Here is a 25674-nt window from a genome sequence, read left to right on the forward strand (position 1 = left end):
TTCAGATTTCAATTGTTTGAGGTAATACAAAATTAAAAACAAACAAATCAATCGTCAACTTTATTAGCCGTTAATTTAGCATAGACTTAAGAGTCAAAATTTAATGAACTGAATAGTAATTTTTTATTTTTAATGCGTTTTTTAAAATTGGGTTTACTTGTATAAAAAACCTCAATTAAAAAAAAATTAAAACATGAATAGGTTTACATAATAAAACTACGTCTACACAAAAAAAAAAAAACTGGTAGCAAAAAGCAAATTGGTCAATTCATTCAAAGTGGTTAATAAACAAAGCTTCTGTTAACAATCTCCCACAAAAGCAGCATTTTATGAAATACCACTTTAAAATTACTGTGCGAATTCATCGGATTACAGAGCTTTACAATTATAAGAATAAGTACATTTTTAGTTCCTAAATTCACTAGTCACAATTGAATAGAGTAGTAAAAAAAAATAAAAAAAAAATGGCCCATTCATAACTAACTGATGCAGCTTTTATTATTTACCAAGTATCAAAAAAATAATAAAAATTTGAGTTTAATTTTTAAAAAAATCTACTAGATAATTTCTTATTTCTATCATAAGTAACTTATTTTTGTTAACTTAGGTTTCTTTTGATGTGTATACGTCTATAAATGTAATTCAGTGTTTTATAAAAATATGCTATTCTTCTTTTCATAGTTTAATTCCTTCTTGATGTTTTTAAAGTATATTCTTTCTTCTCATTTCTTAAAGAACTGGGTTCAATTTCTTTTTTACCCTTAGAACCTAATTTTTTAACCTTACTTATATTTTACTTTTTAGTTTTCTAATTCTACTAATTCTATATAAGTAAAACAGACTGACTGTTAAGCCTTGTTAGATTGAGCTCAAATTTTATTCCTTGAGTAAAACTTAAAAGATATACTCCTGGTGGAAATTCCATGAGAAGTAATTTAAAAATATCAGAAGTTATGATCACTTATGTCATCATATAGTTTATATTTACATTCATGAACAATTTTGACTCCAGCAGTTGTTAAGCACAGTTTTTAGCAATTAGAAAACATTACGTTAGTTTTTTATTTTGCTCTGTTTCATCATTTACTCATTTGAGTTGGTAAAACAAACTAATGTCCAATTGCAATCGCCTAAATTTTTTGGTAAGATGAATATTGTCACTTATGAAAAGTGACAAACCTGATTAGCTTGAAATCCAAAAAATTCTAGATTGAAAGGCAAATTTACTGTGCTGCCATAGATATTGGTGGAATGACTTCTTTTGAATGTTACATTTTTTTAGATCAATTTGGCTTAATGATAGTGTCTTATTTCTCTGTGACCTGTATTAATTTTTTAACCTCCATATATGTACTACATAAAACATTTACAGTAATCTGTTTTATAAACATTGCAATCTTTTACTATAAGTTTTTCCTCAAAAGGGAGAGGTCTCTAACAAGTTTTAAAAAAAATATCTATTTGATAATTTTTGTGTTAATAATCTGCATATTCCACACATTGTTCCCAGCATTTTTTTATATTTAGTAAGTTTCCTGGAATTGTTTATGCAAAGACCCTCAACAAGTTTTATCTTCTCTTTGATAGTTTATAATGGCAGTCTATTAAGGTTGATTTAAGTTTTTTTTTAAAAACAGTCTGCAGGAATAAATTTTGAAGATTATGAGGGCTGAGAAACTACAGGTAGTACTGCATTTAGCAAACACTCAACACGGGAAGCACCATTCATGTATTGCTGACATTCATGTAAACTCTCTCTCAAACTCAGTAGTGCTAAAAAATAAAATTCCTGATGAACAGCAAAATTAATAAAAAAATTACCTTGACTTTAGTGACTACTGCACAAAACTTTTTAAAAAATTTACAAAAAATAAATAAATCTACACATTCTCTAACAGTGTTAGGTGACTGCATTTACTCAGTAATTTTCCTGGGATGTAAAAAGTATAGATATTATTAAATATTTAAATAAAGCAATTGTATCTAACAACTACTTCACACACAGTGGTCTTGATTTTGTAGTACACATATATTAATAAATTTATTAAAAAGTAATTAATATGATGGTGAATCAAATATAAACAGTAATTTTTTTTAAAATTTATTATTAATAATATACACAATTCATACTTTCATCATTTCTCTATATAGTCTCCTGCATGATCTGCACTCTTTTACCAATGATTTGGAAACTTGAATATTCCTAGTACATAAAATGTTTGAGGATGAGTTGTCAACCAATTGCACACATGATATCTTCATTGTTTTCGAATCGTTCCCCTTCAAGGGTGTAAACAAAAAATAGTCACAGGGGGACAAGTCTGGACTGTAGGGAGGGTGGTCGAGGGTTTCCCAATGCATTTTTTCCAATTTATCCCTTGTCAAAATCATGATGTGTGGCCTGGCATTGTCATGGAGAAAGATGACATCTCTGATGGCATACACCATCTTTTGTTTGGTAGGCGGCTTTTGATCACTGTAGCAATTGGCAATAGTAAGCTGCATTCACCATTCACTGATTGTGGGAAAAATCAATGGGTAAAACTTTCCTCGAGTCAAAAAAAATTGTTGCAAGAACTTTTCCAGCTGACAGATGCATTTTGGCCTTTACTGGGCAGCCCTCATCCTTCTTTTGCCAATCCTTACTTGCCATTTTTGACTTCAAAGTAATGATTGGTAAATGACTCATCACATGTGATGATGTGCCTCAAAAATTGTCCCCTTTTTGCCAAAACTGATTCAGAATTCTCTCACAGATCTCCATCCTGATCTGTTTTTGATCAATAAACTTGGAACCCATTCAGCAATAATTCTTCTGAAGCTAAGATGATCATAATGAATTGCACACTCCCATAGCTGATACCCACTTCTGACACGATTTCTTCAACAGTGAACCAACGATCACCTTTGATAAACTCTTGAACAGGATGGATGTTGCTGTGAGTCTTGATCTTGGGCATTGATCATGACTTTTGTTTTCTGTACTTTCTTGCCCGCCTTTAAACTGTCTGGCCCTTGGGCCAGACAGTTTAAGTGTATGCTTGCATACACTTGGTTCTGGGACAGTATAGCGTCTCCAAGCTGTACCTTTAAACAAGTTAAAATTTAAAATTTACATTTTATACATTTAAAAATTTTGTGATTATACATTGTGCAACAGATGACAGAACCTCTTGCTCACTCATGGCTGCACTGACGACAGACAAGGGAGCTAACCAAGCTGGTACCCGCTCTCTAACACACCAAATATTAACCCCCACTCTGCCTTCCAGCTCAGAACTGATTGTTGTGTAGAGTAGCAAAATTACTGTTTAAATTTGATTCATCCTCGTAAATGGGCAATACTTATGTTTTTAAAGTGGAAAGGAATGGGGAAATACTCCATAACTAATAGCCAAGTATGTAAATCATAATAACTTATGGTATTGGTGTGATATACAGCTTATATGCATGTATTTGATTACTCTGGACAGTAAATGTGAAAAAACATAGCAGACAATAAAAAAATGTCTTTAATTTTAAATTTATTCATTCTGCACCATTACAGACACTATTACACATATGGTAAAATTTAAATACACTTTAAAAAGACTTATTAAAGTCACTTTAATATGTACAATAAAATACAAAAAGGAAATGAAGAGACTGAATAAAAAAAAAAACAAGAAATACAGGACTCCAAAAGTCTGCATTCAAAATAATAAAAACAACAGTTCATGCGTGTAAAAATCTATGAATTATCCATATTATTGTCATGAAAAATTGATAACTAATTTACTTAAATAAATATAATATTCATAATCACATTGCATTGCATTGTTTCCTTAATATAACATTTTCTTTTTTCACTAAAAAAAAAATTATATATGCTAATAAAAAGTAATAAATTAACAGTCAAAAGTAAGTTATACTATGCTTTTTAATCCATTAACAATAGACAGATAAAAGTAAATTCATATAATTAGTTAAATTTTATGTAATTAGATTAAACAAAAGTATCATGTTTAACATAATCCAAAAATTTAACACCATAATTTTTAAAATATCCCCTTTTTTCAGAGATTGAGAACTGCTTCAGATGATTACCTCCAAAGGATGAAAGCTTTTCTACCAACAAATCTAAAAATCAAAATACGGAAATAAGTTACAAATAAAATTTAATTTTTCGTTTAACAAAATGAAAATGAAATCTATCTGTAACATGTTAACTATTTCCTCAAAGAAAATAAATTATGTAGTTAGTAGATCAACCAATAAATAAGATGATAAAATTACATCCCCTAAACCTGATGACAGTATTTTAACCTACTGGATAGAACTGAAGTATACTGAAATCAATATTTATTACACCTGTGTAAAAATTACCATGTTTTTTATACCTGTGTAAAATTACCAATTTTTTTTTAAAGAAATTTCTGTGGAATTGAAGAGCTGAACTGTTGATTTTGGATGAATAAAAACTTTTGTCAGAAAAAAATTTTGGTTGAATCTTAAAGGATTGAAATACTAAGAAAGATGACCTATGAAATATAAAGGTAATCACAAAACATTGGAAATAATATTGGTTAATACTAAATTCCACAGTTAAAAAACTCATATAAATATCACAATTAATGGCCAAAATTTATTAACAGTTAATAAAAAAGTTTTAAGTTATTAGAATAACAAGTAAATTAAATGGGAGTCTGAATTGCAATATTAAAAAAAAAAAAACTTAATAAACTTAAGTATTTATATACAAATATATAAATTGAAATCAAAAATAACAATCTACTGACATTTAATAATGACATAACATAACATTTTTAACGAATCTGTTCAACTAAAAAAAAAATTAAATCAAATTTTTAGAATAAAATGATTTTATAAATTTAACTGAAATCAAACTTTTACCATAAATATACATAGTGAACACTTCTGATCACTGAAAAATTGTTGAAACACTGAAAATACATATAGCATTAATATGCTTAAGACTTTCTAGCAAACATACAAGAGCGCGCACACATGCACACAAACACTTACATAAATCTCTAGTTTAAGAAAAGAATAATATTTATCATACATAATAAATGAGCAATATCAATTAATTTAAATAAGTTATTTCTTTTTAAACATTTTAACAATTCTATTAAAAAAGAAATGAGAGCCAAAAATTAACTGTGTAATTAGATTATTTATATACTTTATTTTTCAGTTAAAAAATATTATAATGTATAAAATTATTGAAAAAAATATTTTTAAACAAAATTTTTTACAGTTAAATGAATGATTATAAAACAAACCTGCCATTTCTTTTTTTATTAAAAGAATTTATTTCACATTCCAACACATAATAATTCAGAAATGTTTAAGCATCATGAAAACGATTAATTCACTAAGCATTAAATGCTTTTTTCATGATAAATATTCTTTACCGCGTTTTGAGTTAGAAAATTTTTCAAAAACAAATTAAATTTAAAAATAACTAAATAAAGATGAAAATCTCCACACTTTTTTTTTTAAATATCTAAGTTGATAGAGCAAATAAATGGCTATAACAAAAGTCCAGTAACAAATTTCTGGCTTGGGCTTGAAATATTTTATTAGTCAAAAATTTTATCACATTTTCTATCACTAGAAAAAATTTTTTTATAAATCAATCATTAAAAAATTAATTTGAAAAATATTAATCAAATTTGTTTTAAAATGTTTGAAATTATAAATTGTTTTATATAATACAACTGAAAGAAATTATAAAACTGAAATTTATAATAATAATTCTGATGGATAAAATTTATAGGAAAATATACCTTAATATCTTTTGGTCTCTATCTGCAACCAATTAACAATAGACTACAAATAAAAATAATGTCAGACTTTTTTTTGAATATTCTTTATCTTTGTAATGATAAGCCATATTGACTATTTATAGAAAGATACCTCAGTCAGTAAACATAACTTCAGATTGAATTTTATTTTTCCTGATCAGAAACATACCTGAATAATATTGCCATGAAGATGGAAGGTAATTTCTATAAATAATTTTTGCTGCATAAAAGTTTAATTCATAAAGCATATCAAATTTTCTTATGTAATTTAATAGAGTATCCAAGCTGCAAAATTACACATAATGCCTACCTTTGAAATGAAATTGTGTACATTTTATTATTTTTTATTTATGTGCGGTTGCTAAAGCTACTAACTACATTTTCTACATTTTCTGATTCATGACTACTGCACTGAACTTGATTAATATTGTTAATTAGCATGTAAATACTTCAGTGCAAAGTGAGATGTTTTAAATACCATATTAGTTTTTAAAAGATCTTATTGCTGCTCAAAAAAAGAAGAATAAAAATTTCATTGGAAATACAAGAGTATTTATGTAGATATTATTTGCAGTCTTCTGAACTAAGGCAGAAAATTAAAGTTCTGCTCTTGCACAGTGATTTGAGAAGGACAAGGGTTGCAGAGGTAAACCTGAATGATAAACCTTATGAATTTTTTAAACTCAATTTTTCAAGTAGGTCCATCAGAAAAAATAGAAGTTTTGCCCGTCATGATTCTTTGATAAACCAATCACTTGGCAAACATTTCTGTTGTGTATATATGTTAGTTTTATTAATAACTGTTGAGCATTCTGTATCAAATCAAAATTAACAATATGCCTGCTCATCACGAGAGATGAAGTCTTATAAGCTATTAAGACCTTGAGATCTGAGCTGGTCTCAAACTGTAATTAGTGGTGGTTGCTTCATAAAACGCTCCTTGGTTGGGATCTTCTTACAGGTTAGTCATGGTGTTATTTTTATTGTTTCATTCTGTTCATGTTGTTTCGTTGTTTTTGTTTATTTTTAGTTTTAGCCTATTCAGCAGCATCTTGGCTGGGTAGGCTATTGCTTATGAACTTGTAGTGGATGTTTTCAGACTTATTTTTGCATTCGGTGTTCTTTTTATGGGCATCACAGAACGAATTGATTGATTTTGCTCTATTTTACTGAATACTGCAAGTTATAAGTGCATTAAACATTTATTTCTCACACCTAGCAATTTGGCTATCTACATCTAACTATCTGTTACTGAAGGTTGCCTAGCAACCATGGGAAAGGATAACTTTTTGTGTTATTTGAACTTATTATTGCAGTTTTTCACTATAATTTGTAGTGTTTATTAGGTTGGAATCATTTCATTGCATTGATTTCAATCTGACCCACATATACACATTATATACACTAATAGACAATGTATAGATAAATACTTAACAGGTGATAGTTTGTTTACATCTATCAGCTGATACCGTTCTTTTTACATTAACTAAAGTTTTTTCTTTCTTTATATTGACTTAGTTTTTTCGTTCAGTGAAATGATATATTGTGTTTTGACTTTTTCTTTGTAATAACATCAGAACAGATGATTGACACCAATGAAGAGTTACAGATTGATGGAACAATGGAGGTGGAGGACGCCTTTTAAGAGGAGGGTGCCTTTTTAGGAGAATGCCTTTTAAGCAGAAAATAGAGATTAATGGAAGTAGCAATGAAGAGGATCGTTGGAAGGGGACAAATCTGGTACTCTTGCTGGATGAAATAAGGGAATTACAGACTTGTGAAAAAAAATAGAAATATTAAACGGAAAAAAATGGGGTGTGCCAAGAGGATTTCTGCGAGGGTAAAGGAAGTGGCAGTTGTTGAGAAGGCCGTCTGTGACACGGCTAATTGCTATGACTGTGACACAGGCCACTTAGACTGAGAGGCCTTGGGGTCATGCCTTAAGTACTATTTTAAGAGAAACGATGGGGAACAAAGAACTGATATGTCTTGTATCTATGCAATGGCTGGCTGATGTAACTGATTGAGTTACACAGGTTAGTGATTTGTCTGGCAATAATGGAGACATGTGTTATTTCTGTGAACCTGACATGTGTACAGAACGCAGAAGGTAAATTGGCTCAACATGGGGCAGTCACGTTGGGAGATATTGCACGAGAAGTGGCCTTAATCATGGGAAGAGATGTTGAATCCACTCAGAGGAGCTGTTTCAATGTCTACTACAACCCTTCATATGATGAGAGTGGCTTGCTGATGGTGATATTGTCATCAGTGAGAAGAGTCTTGGAGGCATCGGTGACAGTGGTTTTTGTCCTACTAGATGGAAGGGTTGGCATCTCCATTAAGAAGATACGCGTATACTTGTTTAGAGAGTGCAGTGACCGGGTCAAGGTGTTTACGTCAAGGGGTGCAGCAAGTCAAGGAATTCAAGATGGTCCTCTGTAATATGGCTACCGAAGTGGATGTTAAGTCAAGAGGTAACTGCAGAACCATTATTCATTTGAAGGACATCGCTAATGATACTAGTGAGCACGAAATTTCAAAGGCAGTAGCCGGCGTACTTGGTGGTACAGAAGACTTAAGGATCTCATTTATTTGGCCGGAATATGATGTAATGAAGAACATGATGATGATCACCCGTCTATCCGGGTGACTCAGAAGCTAACCGTGGCTCACATCAAGATTGGTTAGATCCACTGTAGGGCCTACATCTGAGACTGATGACTGTTTCTTCAGGTGCTGGGGCCTGGGTCACATATCAGTGAACTGCAGAGGGCAGATCCTGCCTCTGTTTCAACTGTGACAAGTCCAGATACAAATGCAGCCAATGTGTGGACCCGATGGCCTGCGTGATATGTGCTCACGACATATGCACAAGACCTCATGCTGTGCTGTGTTGAAATGAAATTTTTAGAGTTCAATACTAACAGAGGCAGATGGGCTTAAGACCTCTGTTGGGAGGTGGCTCTGAGAGAGGGTGCCGATGTGGTTCTTATGGTGGAGCCCAACATGATGACAGGGTCTGGCTGGCTAGTGGAACACTGGGACTGACAGTTTCATGTCTTTACTTGATGAATTAGGTACAGACAGAGATAACTAGGCACAGAGGAAAAACATACTGGTGACAGGGAACTTCAATACCACGTCACTGGAATCTGCTGAAATCATGCGCAGTATCAGAGGATGACACCTTAGCAATCGAGTCAATGGGTTGGGCTAGTTTGCATAAACGGGGACAAATCTACCTTCAGATGTAATGATGCTAGTTCGGCCACTTATCTCTCATTTGTATCAGCTGAAGATATGCACAGATACAAGATGAGTAAAGCTTGTCTGATCACATGTTTGTGATGTATGAAATGGGCATGCAAACAAACGGATCTGTTGCCCCCAGTGAGATATGTGACATCGAAAAGTGGATGCGCCTATGCCTCATCAATAACCTGTGCAAGCTCTTTGAGAGGGTGCTTAAGGCACATTTACATAAGGATATCGATGCTAAAGGGCAACGTCGCCCTTAATCATAAGATGGGCAACGATGATGAGGTACATGGACTCTGTCACCATCAAGCTGTTAAGACCCAGACCCAGTTGGGGCCCATTGAGGGGACCCAATTAGAGGCAGGCAGTGAAGACAGAGTCCCAGCTTCTAGGGTAGGGTGGCAAGGAACAGCATAGCCGCACCTGGTATAACTCCTACTCTGGAGTGGAGGTTAGAGACAGGGCACAATAACAAGGTCCTACCAGTGAGGTGACCTGATATATAGCCGGTAGATGGGGAGACTTGTTAAAGTAATGGACAGTCCCCTGAACTGAGTTATATTCCATTTTTCATCATTGAACATGGCTCAATCCCAAGGAATCTTAGCGAGTTTATTCCAGGAAAAACCCTCTTGAGGACATCAGACTAAATCACTTTCAGTGAAATGGTTTCCAAGCTGGACAGTGTTTATGGCATGATATTTTTTCTTTTGGTGGCTAAAAAAAAAAAAAAAACACTAATCACTCAGGTTTAAAAATCAAAAGGGATGAAGGTTCTGCTACTTGGTCATTATGTGTAGCAGTTTAAACACAAAAAGGGACTTAATAGGTAGACCTTATTAAATTAACTTTTATTAAAGAAAAGTTTTATAAATCTGTTATAAAATAGTTAATTATTCAAAAACTTTAGCATACAACTGATTATTATTCAATAATTTATGCTTATGATAGAAAAAAGAACTAAACCCATAACTTAAAACATCTCTTTAGTACTGTTTAGATGTATTAATATGTAATATAATATTATTAATTAAATGCTGATAAAAAAATATGAAATGGCAGATCTACTAATTTCATATAGTTATTCTTATAAAAATTTATATTTTAATATTAATACTGATGACATCTAATTTACTTTAATAATTATATTTTAAACTGACAAACATATATTGTTACCAATTTAATTTAAAAGATTAAGTTAACCTTCTTCTTTGGTAATTTATTTAATAATATTTAACAACATATTTTTACAACTTGTAGAAACATGTAAAAAACTTGACAATGTTTAAATAATATATTTATTGAGCAAAAGTATTGTACATGTAGAAATATTGTCCAACACTTGCTCTTTATTTTGTACTTTCATTTAAAACTTTTCATTAATTTATTTATTAAACAATTTATTTTATTTTTATTATCAAACAATAAATATGGTTCGGTCTATCATATGCTAAGATAAATGTAATCGGCAGCATATATTTCTTTTAACAATTAGTTACATTTTTAAATAAATAAAAAAATTCAATATAATAATATTATTAGTATTATATAATATTACACACAGTTTTTTTTTTTAGTAATTATTATACATATATTTTTATACATATATATTATATCACACAAGTACATAAACAACTAGGCTACAGTTTTATATATAAAAACAGCATAAAAAGTATAAAAATCTGATATAAAAAATGGCACAAGAAGAAATTAAAGCTACAGATTTTTTAATATGTTTTTTATGTATGTTTATGTAAGGTCATAAGTCTGAAGACTAGTTATCAACCTACCTGATGCTATCAACAGCTGCTACATGTAATAATTATTATATAATTCTGCCCAATATAAGAAGTATATTTTGGAATGTTCTATTATAAAATTATAATTAAAATATCTAATAGTAAGATATCTGCTATTGTTACATATGGATTCTATAAAAAAAAGAAGTAAAATAAATAAATAAAGATATTAAATTGAAGATTTTAAATGCACTGTTAAGTTAAAATATTTCCAGTAGATTTAATTAAATTATGAAACAACTGAAGAAAATTTAAGACTGATTGTAACAAATTGCAATAATTAAAAATAAGTTTTATAACAGACTGAAAATTGTTTAATACGATTTCTGTAGTTTATTATATATTACATTGAACAATATAGAAGTTAAGTAGATCACTGACAACTACCATTTTGTATATGGATTAACTAGCACTTATAGCAATCATAAAATATAACCTACATTGTAATAAAAAATGCAATAATATTTATACTTTAAGATGTTTGTGTATGATACTAAAACAGTAAAACATCAATCAAAAGATTTAATTACCCTTAACAACTGGTTAGATTAATTATTCATATACATGGTAAGAAACTGACAAATTGTGATTTATTTATATGTGATTGAGATTAAACCATTAAAATATGACACTTTTCTGTTTTATTATGTAACATTTGAAAAAATAAAATAAAACAGTGTTATTTAGTATATATATGAATAAAAGTATTCAAAAACAGAATGATCAACTTGATCTATTGGCATACAAGATATATAGAAGGTGTTATGTTTGAGACTGGAATTGAGGTAAAATATGAAATATGACCAACTATAGAACAGACAGAAAGTAATGCATTTAAAAATATTTTAACAAACTCTTGTTCCAAAGATTAATAATTAATTATAGATTATATAATTACTTTAAAAAAAAGGCAAGCTGCTTTATTACAGTCTGTACTATGAAAATCATTAATTTAAAAAGATATACATCACTTTTTGTGTAGTTTTAAGGTAGCTACACTCTATAAATGTGTCACAATGAATGGTTCAGTTTAATTTTGTTTATCCTACAGAGAGATCCAAAAGTCACACATATCAAAATTAAAGTGTCTATAAAAAATAGTAATATAGTTGAAAACATTCTATCAGCTACCGCAAAATAACACGGTGGATATTAACAACAACAAACCTAAATACCATTGTGATGTGTATTGATCACATGACACTTGTAATAGTGCTTTGTTTATTGCTGAGTAAACATGTCATTTTCCCAAGAGCAACGAGTTTTCATTCTTGAAGATTATTTTTCCAGTCATTCTTATGCACGTGTTGTGGACAAATTTCATGGGAAATATCTGGATATGGCAATGTCTAACAGTTCGACCATAATGAAGTTAATCGCCCGTTTTAGAGAATGTGGATCAGTTGCAGATAAGAAGAGAACTGGGAGACCAGCCATTTTGACTGATGCTAAACTGGCTGAGGTTAAGGATGTGATACGGCGTTCACCTTCAAAACGCTTGAGGAGACTATCAGCGTACTCTCAGATTTCATGTGGAAGTGCTCGGAGAGTGATGAAGCAATTACACTTTCATGCATATTATGAGTTGACAGGGCTGGATAAAGAAAAACACATATCATAGTGTACTTGGTTTCAGTCATTTGTTGACAACCATGGAATTGTAGAGCTTGACCGTATTTTCTTCACTGATGAGGCGTGGTTTCACTTAGTAGCTACATGAACAGTCAAAACACTAGAATTTGGTCAACTGAAAATCCACATGTGTTACATGAAAACCCCTTACACTCTTAGAAAATGGGACTGTAGTGTGCCATATCACTACATATTTTTTAAAATTACAATAAACAGTATTGTGTATCAAGACATTATTACACAGTTTATTCTGCTTCTTGAAGATGAAGATGGGTTATCTTAAAGGAATGAGCTACAAAAACAGACCACACATACTGGAGGAACTAAAGATGAACATAACAATGGAGATTAACATCAGTATACACATGTTCCACAAAGTGGCCTCAAACATGGTAAAAAGAGTTCAAACATGCATTACTGAACGGGGCAGCTATTTTCAGCATATGTTGTGAAAATAAATAAATCATTAAATATTATTACTTAATGTCTGATTTTTTTTATTACTCTAATGTGTGTGACTTTTGGATCTTCTGTATTACAAATATACTCATGATATCCTCCACATTTGATATTTATCAGTATCTTTGTTCCTTTTTTTATATTATTTCAAAGATAAAAATGGAAAATTCAAACATACTACTATGTAATTCATAATTAAGTAAACTATCTGTAGTACATATCAATCTATACTTCTACATCATCATGTTCATCATCACTACCTAATGCTATGCACCCAAGATATGAGTATTCATCTGGGTACCTCACTATAGGTATTACTAAGATATACAACAGTTATTATGTTTACTTGAATACAGGCTGTGTGCTTAGATTAAATTTGTCTTCAATACCCTTCCTTACATTTTACAATTACTTCTATTTTATTTTTATTGTATTATTTTCAAGATAAATGGAAAATTCAAAGATATCTATAGAAAAATTAAATGTCAAAGCATGTGATTGGTAATAAAAAAAATGGATTACTTGCAGTAGGCATTTGTTGGCTGCATTATCGTGTACAACTTCAATGTCATAATTTGCAGGTAAGCAGTCTGGGTCTGGGTTTGGATTGTTGTAGATAAATTTTAATACAAACTATCCATTTTTTTTATTAATTTGTATACACTGAGTTCAATTTCATATGGCCCTTCTTATCTTTAGTTTTTACCAGTATCTCTGTATTATTTTATTACATTATTGAGAATGGTTACTGATGATCTGCCTGAAACAGTTGAAAGCATGGTAGTTTGAGAAACTGTAAAAAAATCTATAGTCCTTCAAAGATGGCTGTAAATAATAAATTTTCTTGTGTCAAGTTAGTGAAATAGAAATAATATCTTTACCCTTGAAAAATAAAAAAAACCAATATATGTTTAAATGCAAAACTGTTTGTTGGAAAATCTTATATATACATAAATTAACTTTAGATCTTCATTATAAATCAATATATTTCTGAAGGATTTTATATTTTTTAACTTACATCAGTCAAATGTTACGTCATTATACAAGAAACATGACATGAATAATATCGATCATTAGGACTTATTCCTGCAATTTTTGAGTATTCACACAAAAAACCGATGGTATATTAAGAAATTTTTTAGATCATAACATAAATAAAAAATCAATATGGATTTATAAAATGATGCATTTAATTCAAACAACTATTTCATATTTTATCAAAAATGTTATAAGTAATTTAAAAAAATCTGATGATTTACTGTTATAAGTAAAACTTTCAACTGCATAAATTTTATAAAATTAAAAAAAATAAAAGTACAAATGAAATATGTGGTTGGCAGAGGAAACTATAAAGTCTTAACCATAATAACAGATGACAGAATACAGAGGATAAACATTAACATAGGTAATTGTTTGTCTAATTTAAAAGAATTTAGAAAAGCCCCATTTCTGTTTAATATATATATACATATATATGTAAATATAGTAATGACTCAACCTTCCACATGTCATCTAATTCTTTTATCTTCAGACAGTTAGTTGTATAACTTAATTTCCTGGCAACAATGACAAATTACACTTAACTTTTAGCAATTTGCCAAAAATAATTGTAGAAAAACTTTATATCAATACTGGTAGCTACAAAAAAGGATTCAGTATACTTATTTAAACATTTTTTTAATTTTTTTTTGTTTGGGGGCGCAAAAAAACACCTAAGCATTATCATCGCCCATAATTTTTATTAATAAAAGGGTAAAATAGCTCCAAAATAATAAAACTTATAAGATGTAAAATTAATATTAATCATATAATAAAAATTTATTAAAACAAGATTAAAAAAAGTGAAATAAAACTCAAAACTAATATCGCAGACGAAGTCGTTAAAATATAAAAGTTAAAATAATAGGATAAAGAAACTATATAAAACTTACCTAATTCCTATAGGTTGTGCAAAAGGCTCCCTTCTTGGATAATAAAATTAAAGACATAGAACCAAAAAAATCAAAATTGAAAGCTTAATTTATTTAAAAATTAAACTATGTAGAACATTTAAATAACAAACCAAAGGGAAATCATTCTAACCAGGCAGTTGCAAGTATTTAATAATGTATTAAAAAACTAAGATAAATTAAGAAATAGAACTGGATATTAAATATTTGTATAATTAAAAAAATTAATTCTATTATAATACATCATTAGACAATTAATTACACGTGGCAGATATAAAACAAAAATACAATATAACCACTTGAGACAATGACAGCTTCTCATATACGAATATTTAACAACACTGGTGTAAATATGTAAGATTCATAAAAATGAAATCACTTGAAAATTCTTAAAACTGATTACATATTTTTATATTGTTTAAAAATAAATAAATTTTCAGTAAATATTATTTTGACCTCCATTATTACTTTATTAAGAAAGAGGTGGACAAGCCCCATAAATATTTAAGACATATTATTTCTTATTATATAGTGCTGTTATAAGCTACTCAGGCAAAGTTAAAAGTTTAATTAAAATTAATGGAACTAATTTAAAAAAAGTACACAGCCAATCAATAAATTTATTCAAGTCTGATTAAAACTTTCAATTCCAACTACAAAATCAATGTAGCATTGTAGAAAATCATCCCCATGACAGAGCATAAAATGTTATCCAATGGTTAAATTGTGGTCAGGAATGAGTCGATTTATTTTCAAAATAATCTTTTCGTACTTAAGAACTCAATCAAATTTCAAATTTAATTGAAGTACAAAAGTTTAAAAAAAAAGTTTTTGCACGATCCTCAATACTCCTTTTATTATTATTTTTTTCTTTGTATATGAGAAAGTAAATAAAAATAAATAAATAAAACTGTATACAATTAGAATCTTTTTCTACCAAAATGATTATATATAATATAACCAACATTTCTCAGTAGAAATTATCTAGCTTCTTAACTATCAAATCAATAAAACCTGATATACCAATCTACTTATAAACAACAGAACTGAAATATATTATGAGGTCAAAGTAGCATTAAAAACAAAAAGCAAAAAAAATAAATTTTGAATAAATCAGGTAAACATCCTTTAATAGTTTCATGAATAATCTGTTGAATTTATAAAATTTGAGCTTTAAAAAATTATATATATATATCTATAAAAAAACTTGTGCCAAAAGTAGAAACAATTTTTTTTGCATTAAAAAAAAAAACTTAAAAAAGAAAGATTACATATTTCTCAAACTGACAGTTCATTTTGATATGATATGGTAACTGTATAAAATGGTAAAATAAAAAGAAAAGAAAAAATTATAATGTAAAAATTTCAAACTTTTTTTAAAATTATTAATTCAAAACCAACAATATCTAAGTATTTGACAAAAATAATAACATAATTTTTTTAAATGAATAATTAGATACATTATAGTAGTCTAAGATAATGAATGCTTTGATCATTTAATACATCCCTAAATAAATATTTAACCGATAATTAATAAAATACAAAGAAATAAGAAACTGGTGATCAATCAGACTGTTTTTTCTCACAATTGTCAACAGAAATATTGTGATCATTAAGCAAGTGCATTGGTACAGCTAAACTTCCACCAGACCTTTTTCATGATTATGTAATAATCAAAAGGTTGCTACTGTCAATAGATGCTAGCTTTTCTAAACAGGACAACATTAAGACAATTCATTATCAATATTAAGTAGATCGAAGAACTCAGTAATTAAAAAAAAAAACAAACATTTTATTGCTTACTTTAAAAGCTCTTTGATCTCTTCCCTTTTAAATACTGTTACACTGCTGTCAGTGTTATTATAATATTTGAAAATATTCTATAGTATTATTATAGTTTTTTTTTTATACAATCAATACAAAATGACAGTCTTTTAATATTTCCAATTTTGGAAATAAAAACATCTGATGATGTCACATTAGATGAATGAGTAGCTTGTATAATGATCATTGCAGCAATTTATATAAACATATTTTCAATACAGAATTCATTCTAGTTTTCTCTCAAATAATCAGGCTTTTAAACTTCTACCTCAGAACAAAGTTTAATGAGAATTAGATTCCACTTCTGTAAGAATTTCATAATCACTTTTTGGTGTTGATATCATTAATGGTGACATCTAATAATGACCTTAAATATTATATTTACCATAATTTTTTACAGTAAAACAATTGTATGTTTCCTTAATTGATAAAATACACTGCAAGCCTGAACTGTAGTAATATTTTGTCACAGATAATATAGCATTTTGTACAAAACATTTTTAATACAAATGTAAAATTAACCTGGATTTTATTACCTGGGTCTAACCATAACTTTTTGTATCAGTACTATGATGTGTTAAATGTAGAAGAAGAAAAAAAATCTAAGGTGGACTTTTTTTTAAAGTGAATCACGCTATAATAAAAATATTACAAGAGAATTAATATTCAGTGAAAAAAAAAGTTGGAAGAAACTGAATCAGACAACAATAAGAAACTTTGTTCCAAAATTTTTAACAAAAATTACTACTGTATAAGACTAGGTTAGGTACGGTAAAGTAAGGAAAGGGTAGATGGTACCAATTAACCCACCGGGTTGGTCTAGTGGTTAACACGTCTTCCCAAATCAGCTGATTTGGAAGTCGAGAGTTCCAGCGTTCAAGTCCTAGTAAAGCAGTTATTTTTACACGGATTTGAATACTAGATCGTGGATACTGGTATTCTTTGGTGGCTGGGTTTCAATTAATCACCCATCTCAGGAATGGTCGAACTGAGAATGTACAAGACTATACTTCATTTACACTCATACATATCATCCTCATTCATTCTCTTAAGAATTATCTAAACGGTAGTTACCGGAGGCTAAACAGGAAAAAGAAAGTAAAAGATGGTACCAATTGCTAAGTAAGTTTTTCTTAATTTTTATTTTGATAATTATAATATTATAATGGCTTCAGTGATATTTCTAATTGTTTTGTTTTTAAATAAATCCATGCTATTATTCATTGAGTGGGTTTATTAATTTTATTATCATTACCTTTTTCATTTTGTGAAAAAATAGGATAGATCTAAATTTTATCTTCATTATTTCCCAATATTAGTTTTCTCAGTTTTAGAAAGGAATAAGATTTGCATTAAGATACGGATCATATGTTGTCCATTAACTTTTGGTTCTCTTATAAAAGATTGTAAAATTTTTGGAAAACCAACAGCCTTCTTGCAATTTTGTCGTCATTATTTTTTTGTCAGTTTTTCATCTATTAACTTCTGGTTCTGGTCCAAAAATAATCTTTGCAGTTTTGTTATTATAATATCATAAACAAGTAATATTTTTATTTAGTAATGCAAATGTACTAAAAATGAATGAGTTCTGCGCCTTATTTTTTAATTATATTCTATTCTGTTTAAATATAAATTTCATTACCACTCTCTATAGCATTCTAGTAATTAATATACAAACATTTTATAACTAAAATCTTAAACTACCATAATGAATCTCATACACAAAGATTAATATGGAATTATTATTTTTATTTTACACAAATAAATTTTTTTATGACAATTTCACAAACGCGTATTATCACAGTTAACATACATGATTTTACTTAATTAAAATATTTATAATATATATTATATACCACCTACATAAAATTTATATTTAAAAAAATGCCTAATTAAATATTATTTGCTGTACATTCATCTTTAAAATTTGTTGTAATGAATTTTTTATTAGAGGTGGGGTGATTTTTAATAACACTGATAGAAAATAATTGTTTATAAGTAAAAATTTTATATTAAAAAAAAAATTCTTATGCGCATACTAAAAAAAATTGTTTTATATGTTAACTAAAAATATAGTTTTGATTTCCAATTTTCATTAAACTTTAGTATTTTAATTGAAAAAAAAATTTCTTTTAGAAAATTATTATTTACAATCTGTACTGAGCTTGATGAACTTTATTACACATAATTATTTTTAAATTAATTAAAAAAAAAATCATATATAACTAACATAAAATATATATCAACCATACCAACCTATAAACTAATAAAAAGTTTGTAAACTTTTTACATTATGTTGTAATATGAATAATAAAAAAAAAATATATTTATATTTGTTTTACTTCAAAAGTTTTAACCATTTTCATCAAGTTATTGAATAAAAACATACTCAACCAACAATCGTAATGTAGAGATAAAATTGCGACCTTTCATATGGAAGATCCTGGACTCAATTTCCTGGTTCAGACTTGATTCACTATGAGGTTTCTCATCCAAAAAAAAGAACATAGTAACTGTAACTGGTTGTTACTTGTAATTGTGTTATCGAAAATAAAAAGAAATATTCACATTAAAAGCCAGAAATTGATGTAAAATACAGATAGACTAACTTTGTGTGATATACTTTGAAAATTATATACAGGAATAAATAATAAAAAACTGAAATCAAAAAGTAGAATAAAATAAATAATTTAAATAATCAGATTAAATCTACTATTTAATTATACAAATAATTACATTATTTGACACATTAATAAATAATAAAAAAAAATTGTAATTTGAATGCACATCCAGATAAATATCAAATGTAATATTTTACAACATATTTCAGACAAAAATAAGAAACATGATTTTTACTAATTTTAATGTAAACTTTTGTTTATTATTTGAATATTTTGTTAGTGTATTTTAGGTACCATAACAAAATAATTATAAGAAATATACATAAAACACCTGATACTCCTGAGAGTGGCACAACCATTTTCTGGTATTACAGATTTATGAAGTAAAGTAAGGAATAAAATGATTCCCCATTTCTTCTTCCACAACTGAAATATTAAATATCAGCATACCAACCCACTAAAATATTGAAAATATTCAACCCAAGTTATACCTTCACTTTTTCCATCAGAGGAACTGACTGTCAAATAATCATCATTACTGTCAGAAAAAGCAACTTTTTCTGAAGTCAATTATATGTTAAAAGCTTTGGAATATTACAGTCATTAAATATAAATAGTGGGAAGAAAAATATAAAAATATTCCTTCCCATAGGAAACAACAATGGATAAAAACTGTCACCATTCAGTCATAGAAATTTTCAGTTGAAATTTGAAATTTTTTTCAGTTTGAAATTGGTGATATTTCAAACAAAAATCAAACAGTACAGTTCATGATACCCCAAATTTTATACTTATTTATATTAATTTGAAAATTGTATTATCTGATAAAGTATTATGCACTATTAAAATAAATAATAAGTATTTATTAATGAGGCTATCAAGCATTAATTAGGTATGCAAAAATAAATTTTTTCTATCTTTTTAATTTTAAGTTTTTGGGATATTTTTTAAAGGATTTTTTAATGTAAATCTAAAAAATGAACCTATTTTTACAGCTTGATTGTAAAGGTCTCATTTTAACTAATTGTAAATTAAAAAAACCTTTAACTCTTTTCGAACACTATTTTCATACAAGAAATGAACTTATCTTTGATTTACGAAAAAAAATCAACAAAATTTTTGAGGGAATAAATACATATAAAACTGGCAAACTAAAATTTTTATACATAAATTTATGAAAACCCAACAGTACATTTCTGACAAATTTGTTCTCAAATTTGGTTTCATATTAAATTTAACTGGATATTAGTTTGCAATGTAATTCTATTATAACCATTATCTATTTTTCAAAACTTGAAAATATACAACAGAATTGCTGATGCATTAACAAACATATTTTTTTAAATTATTCTTCTTACAACTGCATAATGACAAAAGCGTTCAATTTTTTATTAATTTATTATTATTTTATAAGGTTGGTATAATAATTTAATATCTGCTTTTTACTTATATTTGATCGATTAATACCAACAGATTATGGCTATATTTAATATTATTAAAAACAATGTATTTTGATATCAAGCCATTGTTCCCTATGTTGGTCAGATTGTTTTACTTCGATTATTTATTACTAAATTAAGTTTACTATTTAACTTAATAATTTATTACATTATATGTACCTAATGTACAGTTTATTTAATTTTATTTAACACAACATAACTATCATATATTACATAATTATTAATAGTTTCTGTTCATAAGGAACAAGTAAAACTTAGGCCAATAACTAAAATATATAAATAAATAATTAATTATAATTACTTAACATTAATTTATTATTTAATTTAACCATAATAACAATAATTATTATTAATAATAATAAACACTAAAGACTAGAAATAGCAGTCACCACCAGCTAGCTATTATTAAACCCACACAAATCATTTTCTTATATATTATACTAGAAAAAGTAATATATTATTATTATTACTACGACATACTACGCTGATACAGTACCATATATTTCCATTCAAAAAGTTATCTCACTCAATATTCAGTACGTTCGCCCAAATTCCTAGTATGACCGCAGGTACATTCAGAGCGATTCATTCCTACATAAATAAAAAAAGAATATATATATATATATATATATATAAAAATATAATATAATAATAATTTTAACAAAACTAATGTAATTAATTTTACTGATTTTCTTAATACCTTAATAAACTTAAATTTGATTAAGTTTCTTACTATTTAATAATAAAAAAAGATAATTTATTTATAAACACAATTAGTAGTTAAAATGGAAAAATTATACACTGCACTAAAATTTTATTTATTTACATTCGCCAAAATATAGTTTTGATATAAATTATTAATATCATTTGCCTGTAGTAAAGAAAAGAAACTGTATTTACTTACATAATGAATGTACCTAGATTTTGAAAGTGAATCCATTGTAAAACAAAATTAGATTGTTTATCTGATAAATAATCTGACTTTCATAGTTCAGTAACATATGAACTACCTGTGATAATTAGAATAACAGCAATTAATTAATCAATCAATTAATGTCATTGTAATTAGATTTTCCATTGGTCCTCTTATAATGATTCAAAGTTCTTATGACTTAATTTTATTAAAGCAAATGTTTGATTATATAAAAAAATGAAATCTAAACTGTTAAGTAAAGGTGTATATTTATTTTGCTCTGGAAGTTTTTAGATCAAATATTAGGTAGGGCTGCTGATGCAAACCATCTATACAAGTTTTAATAATCAGTTACTGTATTCTTTGCTCACTTTGGTGTGTTTACTAATCACACTGATGTATTTTAAAGAGTAATTACACAAATTTACTTTAATTGTAAAGTAGCTTTAACGATTATTTATTGTCAATAAATCTGATACAAAAGGGAAAATAATCATGCAAAGGATTCTATCTATATTTTTTTGTTTTATTTTAAAGGATCAGGAAGGGAATTAAGAAACCAAGCTTCACTGGATAGAGATAGGAACTTCAACTATTAGGCTTACTGTGCAACCTCAATATAGAAAACAGTATCCATCCAATCTGTAGGCAACCACCCCTATCAGATAACATCAAGGACACACCGGTTCTAACAAGGTTCTAGCATCCTACTGTCAGAATCTAGCAGGATCAAATCTACATTCACAGAATCAGTAATATAGAAGAAAAAATCCAGATTAAGGAAAAAAGAGTGGTGAGAAACGATAATATACTCATTGGAATTATTTTACTGCCTTGTCCAAGATGAACTACTGTAACTTTATTGCAGGATTTATGGTTAAAATAATTTTATTTTTAAAGAAACACAGAAAGTAAGAAAATGATCATGAATCTAATATATCAGAATTTTATAAGAGCCACTGGATACACAAAAGACATCTTTTTTATATAAATAAATCAACAAAAGAGTTTCAAAGATCAAAAAATGAAAAATTTCCTTAAACTGAAAATTAATTTTTAAAATTACATTAAATCTATGCCTAATGATGGTGTTTTTCATGAATTCTTCATTTAAAAGCATTTGATGTTATCGAAACATGACATCATGAGTTTGAGATTTAAAATAAGTCAGATGGTTTATGACAAGAAAATTGTAAATCAGAAAGCAAGACTCATTCATGGTTAATGATTACAAAATCATTTTGAAGAAAAAACTGCAACATAAAAAGTATGTAATCTGTTTACAAAAGAAAAAAAATTACTCCTTATTACAAATCAAGAAAGCCATTTTTCTTTTTAATATAGTCTACAAATGCTATTAGTAAATGGACAAAAGTTCCCAGGTTATTATTACAAAAAAAGGCTAATAAAAGATAAATTTTCTAAAAATAATTCACTAAGAAAATTTGAATGAAATTGTCTTTCAAATAGTAGATGAAATAGATGAACAATAATTCATTTCAATAGTAGATGAATTCAAATGTGGGATACTGATTGGATAAGAGAATTATCTCCCGCTTACAAAAGTAAGCGGGAGATAATTCTTGATATCATTTAAAAGGAAATACAAGGTCTGTTCAAGAAATATGTAGACTGTTTGAATTGGTCGGGTCTGGTTGGTTCCAGTAAAATCCGTTTGGCGTCGCCACGTTCAGTTGATTACAACACAGTTTTTTGATTGCAATATCATTAATGGTTGCTTAGCTACGCGGTTGTTTGTGAAGTATGTTTTTTTGTTTGGTAGATTTTAGAATGAGTGACTTGAACGAGCAAAGAGTAGCTGTGAAATTTTCTGTTAAACTCGGAAAATCTGCGAGTGAAACTTTTGATATGCTCAAGACGGCTCACAGACACGTTGCTATGAAGCGTGCGACATGTTTTAAGTGGCATGGACATTTTAAAGATGATCGTCAGTCGATTAAAGACAATGACCGTCCTGGATGTCCTTCCACATAAACTGATGGCTCACATGTAGACAAAATCAACATCCTGGTTCGAGCAAATCGACGTCTGACCATCAGAGAGCTTGCTGAAGAGTGTGGGATATCAGTTGGATCATGTTATGAGATTCTGACTGAAAAATTGAAGATGCACTGCGTTGCTGCGACATTTGTTCCACGCCTCATGACGGACGACCAAAAAGCACATCGCGCCCGGCTTGTCAAGAATTGCTTGAATGTTCAGAAGAAGATGAAAAGTTCTTGTCGAGGATCATAACAGGTGATGAATCTTGGGTGTACAGTTATGACATCGAAACAAAGGTTCAATTGTCTCAGTGGGTGGGTGAAACATCTCCCAGACCAAAAAAAGCTTGCCAAGTTCGTTCCAATGTGAAGGTGATGTTGACAGTTTTTTTTGATGCTCAGGGCGTAGTCCACCTCGAGTACCTCCACCAAGGCTCCACAGTGAACCAGATTTACTACACTGAAGTTCTCAAATGTCCGTGGGAAGCTATTCGGTGGAAAAGGCCAGAAATGTGGAATGATTGGTTTTTTCATCAGAAAAAATGACTGGTTTTTTCATCACGACAACATTCCAGTTCATTCAGCCCTCAGAACTTGTGAGTTTTTGGCCAAACACTCGATCACCCTACTCACCTGACCTCGCTCTTTGTGACTTCTTTTTGTTCCCTAAACTCAAAAGACCTTTAAAAAGAAGAAGCAAATGAGATGAAGGAACTGAAGAACATCACAAAAGAAGTGTTCCAGGACTGTTTCCAAAAGTGGAAACACTGTTGGGATAAGTGTGTGCGTTGGGGAGGAGAGTACTTTGAAGGGGAACCAGACAAGCAACTTCTAAATAAAGTACATTTTGTTTTATGACGTTAGTCTACGTATTTTTTGAACAGACCTTGTACAGAAAAGAAGATTAAATAAATGAAAACAGGCCTTGCTTATTTCAGTGAGTTTGAAATAAATTTTATAACTACTTGACACACCAGTCAATCAAATTTTAATTAAAGTATAAGAAAATTATATACATGAAGGAAAGTAGAAGATTGAACGAGAAAAAGGGAAAAATAAAATTACTATCTTTTAGACAAATAAGTAAGTGCATTTTGAAGGTGTGGAACATCATTCTTTTAAAATAATTAGCTTCTTTTAATTATTTCTGACAATATTCCTAATGTAATTCATTTCTTACAAGAGAAAACATCTTATAGATTGAAGCAGGAAATGAAATCAACAAATTTTTTTCTATAGATTAAATTTTAAGATTGTATGGGCATAGTTTTTAAAATTTAGTAGTTAGAAAACTAAGCCATTCAAAAACTTACCTAAGTAACTATTTTTTCAATTTAAACAAAAATCTAATAATAATTCTGTTTTAAATTAAAAGAAAAAGAATTTTTCAAAAATTAAAACATTATGATAATAAAAAAAAATAATTCCAAGATAATATTCATTGACAGTAATCTCAACGAAACGGATTTCTAATATTTACCAGTTAGTTCGTTGTTGTTCATTTATATGTTCAATTTCTGACCTTATTCAATATATTTATTCTGAAATTCATTAAAACTTAATTTTTTTTATTCAATATTAATACTTATACTTAACATTTTTGTAGGTAGGGTTAAATCTAATAAGCAGTGTGAAAGGAGTGATGGTAAATCTTTCCATGAGCATGAATTACATACCATCCACAGACTACCCTCTATTAAATTACTCTCTAATTCATTCTTGTACATATATGAGGGTGAATCAAATATATACCGGAATTTTTTTGTTGTTGATGCATGGCTATTGGAAAGGGGTGTGGCTTCTCAGTGTTGTAGGTAGGGATGCGTGGAGGGGATCCCACTCTTAGAAAGCCACTCACTACTTTTTTTTGTCAGTATCATAATAACAGAGCAGGAAGTATCATAGCGAATTGTGTAACATATTATTATTAAATTTCTCATGGC

At 28.5% G+C, this 25674-nt stretch overlaps 1 protein-coding gene across 8 annotated transcripts in view; it reads right to left on the minus strand.

Moving 5' to 3' along the window:
- Positions 1-3530: 3530 nt before the first annotated feature.
- Positions 3531-25674, minus strand: part of tty (tweety) — a 356795-nt gene continuing 334651 nt past the window's right edge. For 7 of the 8 annotated variants that reach the window (XM_075375808.1, XM_075375806.1, XM_075375810.1 and 4 more), the window contains one exon: positions 21081-21406. The gene's annotated coding sequence lies outside the window, so the exon portion shown is untranslated. Of the gene's footprint in view, positions 4120-21080; positions 21407-25674 lie in introns of those variants that run through there. The other variant, XM_075375807.1, reaches the window with a different exon arrangement.

Source organism: Lycorma delicatula, chromosome 9, assembly GCF_047948215.1.
Source record: "Lycorma delicatula isolate Av1 chromosome 9, ASM4794821v1, whole genome shotgun sequence".
NCBI classification, from domain to species: domain Eukaryota; kingdom Metazoa; phylum Arthropoda; class Insecta; order Hemiptera; family Fulgoridae; genus Lycorma; species Lycorma delicatula.